Genomic DNA, 10,620 nt, shown 5'->3' with positions numbered 1-10,620 from the left:
GACGTAAAATAGATCCTACACAAAGAAGTCTCCATAAATTTAATACCATCCTGTGCACGTTGGCCGATCGTTGGGACTCAACGTGGCTGAATCACTGGGTGCAGCTACATGCCCCGCCGTTATCAAAAAATGTACTAACTCTAGATTACCTAGTGTACTACTTACACATTATGGACTTTGTTCGAAATAAATGATTTTTAGTACCTACCTAAGTAATTTAGACGAACCGTGTGGGTGTTCAAGAAACATGGAAAATTATTTTCACTAACGAAACCTAGCTACACTCAGTCACACACAATGGTATTTAAAATGAGTTATTTACGTAACTCAGAGCTGACGATTTCGAGTTTATGTATACATATTTAAATGAGATAACTGTCTAATTTCAATGATTCTCTTCTTTCTTAGTGCCATTTTTACTACAATTGCCTAACCCACAACAAAAAAGACAATTGCTTTCAGTTTGTTATCGGACCAACCTTTCTTTAAACAATTGTCTTCAACTTCTGCTCATCGGGACGATTTAATATTAATACTCAATGAGGTTGCGTAGTCCCGTGAGTCCTGTCTTTACTTTTGGTCTCCAACAACTCGACGATATCATTCACGTAACATTATTGCATTGTCACCAGCCTTACATCAGTATTCCAAATTTCGGCTAAACCGGTTGATCCGGTATGCAAAATTTTACGATAACTTTCTACATACGAGTATTTTGTATGAAAATTGTACATTCCACTACGTCACGTTACATACAAGTGAAATTTTTTCTCATACTAAAAACGTGACGTAATGGAATGGACATTTTGGGACATCTTTTTTTAATGGTAGGATGGAGAGTGCTGTCGATTCTGAGTAGAATGAGCCCAAGAATGTCCAGATTTGAAAGAATCGGGTTTTCGATATTTATTTTAGAAAAAGCCCACTTACATTACATACGAACACGAACATTATCAGAGGGCCTACTACGAAGTTTTACTCCAATTAAGGCGTAATTAGAGCGACAGAGAAAGATGCCCGCAATTTGCGAACTTCAGTATTCACGTTAGGCCCTCAGTTATAGTTGGTTAATAGGTGAGGGTGGGGAGGGTCGATCCCTAGGGGACACTTGGTAAACTTCATTTTTAATCAAACCAAACGAGATACATTTTTTTGCACTGGTAACACTCATTCATTCGTTCCTAACTTCACGTTCTGTCATGGCACTGTATCGGAAAAGTCAGTGGTTCAAAAATGGCGGACGGTGAAAGATTTTCTGCGTACTATATTCAATTTTCGGTAAGCATTAACTGGATTTATTTTATAATATGAGATGGAAATGATGTTAGTGAGTGTGCTTATTTTATTTGTTGTTTATTGAAGTGATGATTAACTTGGATTACATTGATATACGCGAACACACGTTTCGAGTACGGCACGTTTTATAATCTTACTATGTATGGGGAGACTTTGTCTTTTTCTTCAGGGGAGATATGATTCCGGGATCATGTCACCCCCAAAGCGATCAAGTATACATTGTAATAAATTTACTTACAAAATGATAGAGCTATCATAAATGTTTTCTTTTCTTTAGTAAATCATGCCGCAAAAGTACGACCAGAGAAACACTGATTTAAACTTTCAAGGTTTTTGACTCATTATTTTTTATTAAAACGGGATTTAATGGCGTATAGTTCAGTTTTTAATTATATAACCGACTCCGAACTCCGAAAACGGAAATATCCCCGTGGCCTTTGAAAAGACTAACTAAAGTTGACATCAACATTTTACGAACTACCCGCACTTGGTCTTGTTTATCAAGTTAAACGTTTTACACACAGGGGATGTTACTCGGTCGACAAACAACACTTATACTTAACGATATTTGGTTTTCAACCGGCGATATTTGTTTTTATGGATGAAATGCTATTTCAATGGCTTTCCGACCTTATGTACTATAGAATTGATGGTCCATAGAAAGGATTTTAGGATTATGCAGCTCAAACACCGACCTCGAAACGTGAGCAGTAAATTTCTAAACTTATTTATTATAGTAAACAATAACGACCAGAGATGGGTAAAAAATTTAAAATTGCTGTAGGTATCTGACGCTAAAAATACCTTCATAATAACTTTAAAAAATTTAGCTTGTTACAAGAAATTTTATGTTAATAATTTAGATTTTTGTTTTTTTTTAACTTTTTTTTTGGTTCAAAAATTGATTCCCTATTTTATGTTGTTTTATGGATAATACGATTACATTGTTTTTTAAAAGTATAAGATTATGGATTAATATGTGTTTGATATCTTCATATATTAATTTTCTGTAGATAAAGTGAATAAATTAATGTAGATACTACCCTCGAAATATGACATTGCCGCTTAAAATCTTTTTACCAAGTGTCCCCAAATCTGGAAGACTTGATCCCTTCGGCTTAGACGTCTGATTACCGGAAATACAACTTCAAAGCATAGAAGATGCAATATATATATGTTTGCTGTGTATTTTACAAATTATAGATGCATTGCTAATAGCGATCCGAGTTATATAATCAATGAGAATCTGGTATGGGGAGACATGGTAAAAATCTGTTTACCATGTGTCCCAAGAACCAGGGTCACTTGATCCCCCTAGGAACAAGGCTCCCGACCAGGGGTAAACAAGTCTCCCTTACATAGGGGACACATGGTAAAAGTCAACAGCATGGGTTTTCATTCAATAATGGTCTAATTTATTGCACAAATCTGTTCTAATTCAAACTATTAATGAAGAGATAAATTCTGAATCGTATGGTCTATAAAGTTTTTCAATACTACAAATAGTTAAGAAAATGTATGCTAAAAACAAAAGGGGTGATCAACCCTCCCCAGTTTCCCCTACATATATAGTTAGGTAGGGTATATGTCTTCTCATTGCTACGTTAGTGAAGTACATATTTAGGTTAGTAAAGTACCTAGCTACGTGGTAAGTAATTTTATTTTCTAGCAGAAGGTAGCTTAATTTTGGAATTAAATCTAGGTACTTTAAGTGTTTGTTATTTAGTCATAGTATTTAATGTTTACAATTTTATTGCATGTGGCCACCAGTCCGTAAACATTCATAACTTTTTATTTATTTTTACCGTCTCAGTTAAATGGTAAAGTATAAATCAAAACTTGTAATATTGTTTGTAATCATGACATTCATGATATTGTCTAGATTTTAGGCCATCTGTGTTAACATCAGGTAACTAAGGAGTAACATAATGAATCCATCATGGTGAACTCTAAACAGTAAACAGTTTCAGGCAGTGTAAGTGCTGTTGACTAGATGGCGTTGTGCTGCATCTTTCGCGTTCTGGATTTTAGGTCCCCGGAATACTTATGATAGAGCTGGGTAAGATAATAAGTTAGTTTTTCCGACACTTGAAAGTTGCTATACTTACAGTGCGACATTAAAGATAAGACATTAAACGAGGGAGCCACTTTCTTCGTAACTGTTACATTTTTGACATAAAATGCTTAAACATGGCAACAATTTTGTATGGAATTTTATTAGTTCAATTTTATTTTATTTCTACTCTTTCATGTCTCACTGTACTGAGTACCTGAACAATGGTGTTTAGCAAAAATGTGTCAACCCACATTAATTTTGCAATAAGATGTCAACTCAAAAAATTGACGCTTAAAGTTGATATTTTATTGCAAAATCAATGTGGGTTGACACATTTTTGCTAAACACCATCCCTATGAAGAGGACCCACCTCCACAACCACACAGCACTCCAAAGTGTTGCCCTGTTGTCGCACTGTCCGTGCGGCCATTGCGGGGCCCACTCAATGAGTTGGCGAGTCACCACCTGATACTGATTGTCACGGCAGGTGTTCGCTAGTCTCCTCCCATAGCCCAGTCCATCCGTTGGATGGACCGTTCTGTGTGACACAAATCAATAGCCTATGACCTTAGTTCCCATCGCAGCACAAAAGTGCTGCACGTGGCGGGGGCTATCTCCGGTTGTATGATTTTGTGCGCTCAGGGATGGTATCCGCCATGTGTATTCCTTGCTTTTTGGTTAAATTGTCTTAAAGGGTCTCTGCGCTACGTAGGAGATCAAAGGTAGATAATTCTTATAATCTGCAAACTAATCATTTTGTCATTTTGAATCTTTGCGTTTGGTGTAGCAGTCTGATTACTAATTACTTATTACCTATTTATATAGATTAAGGAGTGGGGTGTAAGGGGTTCCACATAACATCTCTCGGAACCCAAGCCAACCTCACCTGCCCGTGGTGCACCCTGCCAAATAGCAAACGAGGCATAACTGGCGACCCACCAACCCGCATTGGACCAGCGTGGTGGGATTATGGTCCAAACCTCCCTATGATGTACAACTCCCCGAATAGGCCCCGAGTGCTCGGCGGTGCTGGGGTTAACATCCCCACAGCCAGGGGTGCTAAGAATCCCCGAGCGAGGACACCCATTATAAATCAAACGACCTTGGCACGCAAAATGGATACCGAAACGCTCAACGTATTAACATATAACGTCCGGACCCTGTTAAAACATGAGCGTCTCATAGAGCTTGAGAACGCTCTTGAAAGCGCAAAGTGGGACATTATAGGCTTGTCAGAGGTGAGAAGACCAGGCGAGGAGACGGAAGAAAGAAAAAGTTCAATATTCTACCACTTTGGAAATACCGGCGGACAGGGCGGTGTGGGTTTCCTTGTAGCTAAAAAGTGGAAGGATAATATAATAGAGTTTTGTAGCTACTCTGATAGGATTGCAATTCTCAAGTTTCAGTTGACACCAAACCAAACCTTGACGGTGATACAGGTATACGCACCTACAACTGCGTACCGCGACCGCGAAGTAGAGGACTTTTACGACCTTCTCAATAAGGCCTGCGACGATCATCGGGGATCTTGGAATATTATCCTCGGTGACTTCAACGCCAAGATAGGTCTCAGGCAAGAGCTGGACAACGATCAAATTCTAGGGCCATACGGGTTAGGTGACCGAAACATACGTGGCTCTCGTCTGATCCAGTTCGCGTTTGGTCAAAGCCTGAAGGTTTGTAACAGCTTCTTTCTCAAGAAACCACATCGTCGATGGACCTGGGTGTCACCCGATGGGGAAACCAAAAACGAAATTGATTTTGTACTCGCATCCAATAATGACATAGTCAGAAATGTGGGCATTCTAAATAAAGTAAAATTCAGCTCAGACCACCGACCACTTAGAACTACATTAACCTTCAATTTCAAACTACATCGCACGAACATATTTTCAAAACGCTACAAAAAACTGGACCGAGCCACATTAACAGCCAACTATGACCGATTTAATTTAGAGCTTCAAAACAAATTTTGCACTTTAAAGTTAGATGATGGCGACACAGAGACCCAGCTCAACAATATTATAGACGCGGTTACATCAGCAAGTAAGAAAGTCACATCCACCCGAAAGAAACAGACATTACTATCTACCAATACAATAAATTTAATAGAGCAACGAACTAAATTCAAAATTGGCTCAGTAGAATACCGCGAAATAGATGGAAAAACCAAACGCAGCATACGAACCGATATCCGAAACTACAACACTAATTTAGTCAAAACAGCATTAGCCAAGAACAGATCACTCAGAGTAGCTAGAAATGGAATAGCAAAAGGTAAAAAATGGATATCCAGACTAAAAGATGAAAATGATAACAAGCATGGAAATAGAAATAAAATAATGGACATATGCACAAAATTCTATACTTCCCTCTACTCCGACCCACAAAATATACATAACACTGTAGAATACGTCTATGCTGATACCATCCCTCCTGTAACAGCTGAAGAAGTGGCAAAAGTCTTGTCCACAATGAAGCTCGACAAGAGCCCCGAGACCGATGGTATAAGCACAGAGGCACTTGTTTTTGGTAAACAAAATCTTTTAGTCCCTCTATGCAATTTTTTCAATAATATATTAAGAACAGGACAAATTCCCCCGAAACTACTCCATTCCAACATTATACTACTCCACAAAAAAGGGGATAAAAGTGACATAGCCAACTATCGACCAATCAGCCTGGTGTCACACATCTACAATACATCTATTAAAGTGATAGAAGGTCGCATTGCTGGGCAACTTGACCGGCACCAGCCTCCCACTCAAGTTGGATTTCGCCCTGAATTCTCCACAGTTGATCACCTTCACACAGTTAACCAGATCATCGAAAAATATACTGAATTTAAACTCCCTTTATACTTAGCATTTGTTGATTATACTAAAGCTTTCGATAACATCACCCACTCCTCCATAATAACCGCTCTACACAACCAAAACATCGAACAGACCTACATTAATCTAATCAAAATTATATATAAGAACAGCACAGCAGACATTAAACTCCAGTCTTCCGGACCAACTTTTCGGGTACAGCGAGGTGTCAAGCAAGGGGACCCGCTATGTCCAAAACTTTTTACGAGCACGCTCGAAGAAGTCTTCAGAAGCCTGGCGGTTTCTTGGGAGGAGAATGGAATAGTCGTCGGTAACAGGAGGTTGTCAAACCTTCGCTTTGCCGACGACATAGTTCTTTTTGCCTCCTCTGCCACAGATATTCAGCAAATGCTCCAAGATCTGAGCAACGCAAGCCTTCAAGTTGGACTTCAAATGAATCGTGCAAAGACTCAGGTGATGACTAATAGCACGAAACGTACGGTCGAGGTAGACGGGCACATTATACAGTATGTCAACGAGTATATATACTTGGGCCAGTTAGTCTCTTTCAGTGACCGGCAAGACAAGGAAGTTGAGCGCCGTGTTCAAAATGCCTGGAAGAGTCCATGAAGGAGCTAATGAAGGGCGACCTTCCAATGTCACTAAAGCGTAAACTCGTTGACATGTGTATTCTGCCTGTCCTAACCTACGATGCCCAAACATGGTCACTCACTAAGAGTCAGAAGTCCAAATTGAAGGTTTGCCAGCGAGCAATGGAGCGTAGCATTCTAGGCGTCACAAGGACGGATCGTATCCGAAACACTACATTGCGCTCCAAAACACGCATAGCTGACTTGGGGGAGAAGACCGCCAGGCTGAAGTGGGACTGGGCGGGTTACGTCTGCCGCATGCATCCAGATAGGTGGGCTAGTATAGCCACCAAGCAACCACGCAAAAAAAGCGCGGACGTGGCAGGCCCAGACAGAGATGGCGGGACGACTTAGACGCCTTCATCAGTAACTGACCGGAAACGGCACAGCAACGGGAGCTGTGGAGATCAAGGGGAGAGGCCTTTGCCCAGTAGTGGGACACTATAACGGGCTATTAAAAAAAAAAAGGAGTGCCGTGCGTGAACCGTATAGAGGCAGGAGTTCTTATTTACTAGCGTAAAGTGTGAACACGGAAATAAAGAGGGCGCTGCGCTCTGACTGGCAGATTCTACAAGGTAAGTACTTAATAAGATTATAAATTATTTTTTTGGTTTTCAACTGTTTCAGTTTCGATGGGGTCTAAAGTGTGAGCAAGAGTTCAAAAAAAAGTCATCCCCTCTCTAATATATCTATCTACTTAGTGTTTGCTCTATTCAATAAAAAATTTAAATAATTTTAAGCACTGTTAGTATAAATCTGTTGTTTTGTAGCAATATGAACTTATTGCACTCTATTTACAGTTCCAAATTAGAAGGAAACCCATGAGTTAATAGTAGTTGTCGGAGGTAACTCTCGGAACCATCACTAAATCAACGGATTCAGTTTATCACGCGCCTGCAGGTAGGTAAGCTTCCCCACATTTGTTATAGTTTGGTAGTTACAATTATTTAGTTTAGTAGATTTGGAACAAATCCAATTTAATCGTACTCAATAACCGTTAGCGAATATGTCAGTTTGTCACTGCTAAGGCAGTCGTGGTAAGGCCACTGGTACAGTCAGCATCAAAAGTAGCGGATCAGACTACGCGTCAAAAGTATCTATCTACCACTCCATAACAGCTTAACAAAAAAAAAGAGTAAATATGTGTCTATTTGCAGATTAATTAGACTGTGCCAAGTAAGTTTTATTTCTGCTTAGAATACCTCTGCCGCCTTAAGAAAAAAAACCATAACTGACAAATAGTAAATTTCGAGAAAAAGCCAAAAAACTTTGCACTCCTGTTCAAATAGGTTAAATTCAAAGTACAAAGTTGAAACTTTTACTAATTAACAAAGTAAGTGTAAGGCGGCCTTACACTTACTTTGTTAATTAGTAAAAGTTTCAACTTTGTACTTTGAATTTCCTTACTAAGGCCTGAGTGGACGCTCGGAGCGGAGCGTTCGGCGGGGCGTGCAGCGTGGCGTCAGGCTCACAAGGGATTTGAGCAGCGTGCACTAAGGACGCTCCTATACGCTTGCATTTGTTTGACATGCACGCCGCAAGCCCCGCCCCGCTGCACGCCCAACATGAGCGTCCACTCAGGCCTTACACTAATAGTATAGAATGCTGCTAGCTTAATATTCTTTAATTATTAGCGTCATTCTGTTTATTTTGATCACGTGTTTAAAGCTTGTTCACCGAAACAACTTTACAGACTGACAAACATAAGCTAAAACATAGAAGTAGTTTTTCCGGTTATGAGTTTTGTCACTTCTTTGTTTTTTATGTTTTAAACGTGTTTGATGTTGTTGTATAGTTTGTTGATTTTGTTAATTGCAAAGGTGCAATTTGGTTATGGCATGGTCAGTGACGCTTTTGATGCTTATCTTTAAAGATCGTACGAGTATGTCGAGTATCACCAGCGGTAACCGAGAGAGCGTCGAGCGCTGCAAGTTTCTTTTGGGCAAAGTTAGTCCAGTGCACAAAGGAGTCCTGCCACTAAAAGGTGCCGCCTGTGAATGGCCTGTGAAGCCCGGGGAGAATGGCACGAAGATATGTCACTTAATGGTGTAAAATTGAAAATGTTAATTATTTAATGCAATCTGATAGAATTAGACATTGATGATCTATATAGTGATTTTTGTTGGATGTCATTTACATAAATAATATTTCTAAATTAATACGCTCGAAAAATATATCTAAATAAAATACCTATCTAAAAATTCACCCAAATTCTCCGCCAATTATTTTAGCATTTGGAAATAACAAAAATATCTAAAAGAAGTTTGACAATAAAAAATAGGGTTTCCGTATAAAACACGCGAAGAGGCAGGGGTAAACAACAAATGTCATTACGCAGTCACTGTTTACAATTTGCTCTTGTTTTTTCACGATGCGTCGAAATCAAAGTTGTTGACCTTTGTATGCAGTCAACCAGCCACGATGCGTCAAAATCAAAGTTGTTAACCTTTGTATGCAGTCAACCAGCTAAGCGGCGTATGCCCAGGCGATGCTACACTGCCATCCGAAGAAAAAAAAACAAGCAACAACGGTTGCACTCCGGGAGTGCCCACTATGTTACCGACGCCCGGTAACACGATACATACGTTTAGCGGAGGTATTCTATTTATTTATTATATATTATTATCATTCTCAAATAAGATCACACTTTTTCATTGACATGTTTATTTACATACTGCCATGACAACAACAAATTATTTGAACATAGGTAAAGAGTCTTGAAAAGGAGTCCGCAACATAAATGTCAAATAACATTGAGTTTTTCTTTATTGATTTAAATGCCATTTAAATTATGAGTCGCCACCTTACGGGTCTTACGGTCACGTGATCGCCTTACGCCCGTTACGGTCACGTGATCGCCTTACGCTGTCTCGAGTTTATCATTTTTTCCCCACCACAAAAAGTGCCCAGCGCCGCTAAAGAAGTTTTCACTTCAATAAAGCACAGTCCAGTAGGTACATGGTTTAGAAAAACAAACTGTTAAACATATACAAACACGTTAAAAAATTAAATTTGAGTATTGTTATACATATTAGGTAAAAGGTGTTATTGTTATGAGTACAAAGATACTCCATACCTACTTATATAAATAATATTACAACTTTACAACAATAATTAACGCATAGGCCAATTTTTGTTATTTATTATACATATAAGTTGCGAAGACTCAGCCGGGGTAGTAAGACTAGCAAGCAACCTATCTTGATGTTATGTTATCTGTGTGAATGATGCATTTGTTTGTTACCGAGAAGCTGCTTTTGTAAATAGAACGAGAGACATTAACTAAGAAAGAAAGATAACTATAGACCTGCTGGTGACTTGATTATTTAAGCAATTCTAACAGGAGATAAACAAGATCTGTGATCTGATAAGATTTATTTAATTATTTCAAGGTTCGACAGCGACACGGAAAACCACTTGATTTCCGAATGCAATTTTTTTAGTACCTTATCCGTGTTCGAAGATAAAACCTAGGTAAGTACTCAGCAAGCTCGGCCGAATTTCCCCTTCCCATACAAACGGGGTTTCGTTTACAAGTTTTCATTTAATACTAATACGTGTTGGATTGTGATGAAACTTTGCACATACAATGACATGAGGTATTATCTAAGTATGCCTGTAATTAAGCTTTTCAAACAAACGAAATAGAGCATAAACAAGTAACTATCGGTGAGGTAATGTCGGTAAAGGATGACTCACATTAGACCGGGCCGGGGCCGGACCGGAGCTTCCGGTGTTTCGTTTTCTGTGGAAAGCACTACGTGACCACCGATCAGCGGTCATAGAAATTAACATGTCGGATGCC

The sequence above is a fragment of the Cydia amplana genome, chromosome 1 (genome assembly GCF_948474715.1).
Source record: "Cydia amplana chromosome 1, ilCydAmpl1.1, whole genome shotgun sequence".
Lineage (NCBI taxonomy): Eukaryota > Metazoa > Arthropoda > Insecta > Lepidoptera > Tortricidae > Cydia > Cydia amplana.
This window is presented reverse-complemented; position numbering follows the sequence as displayed.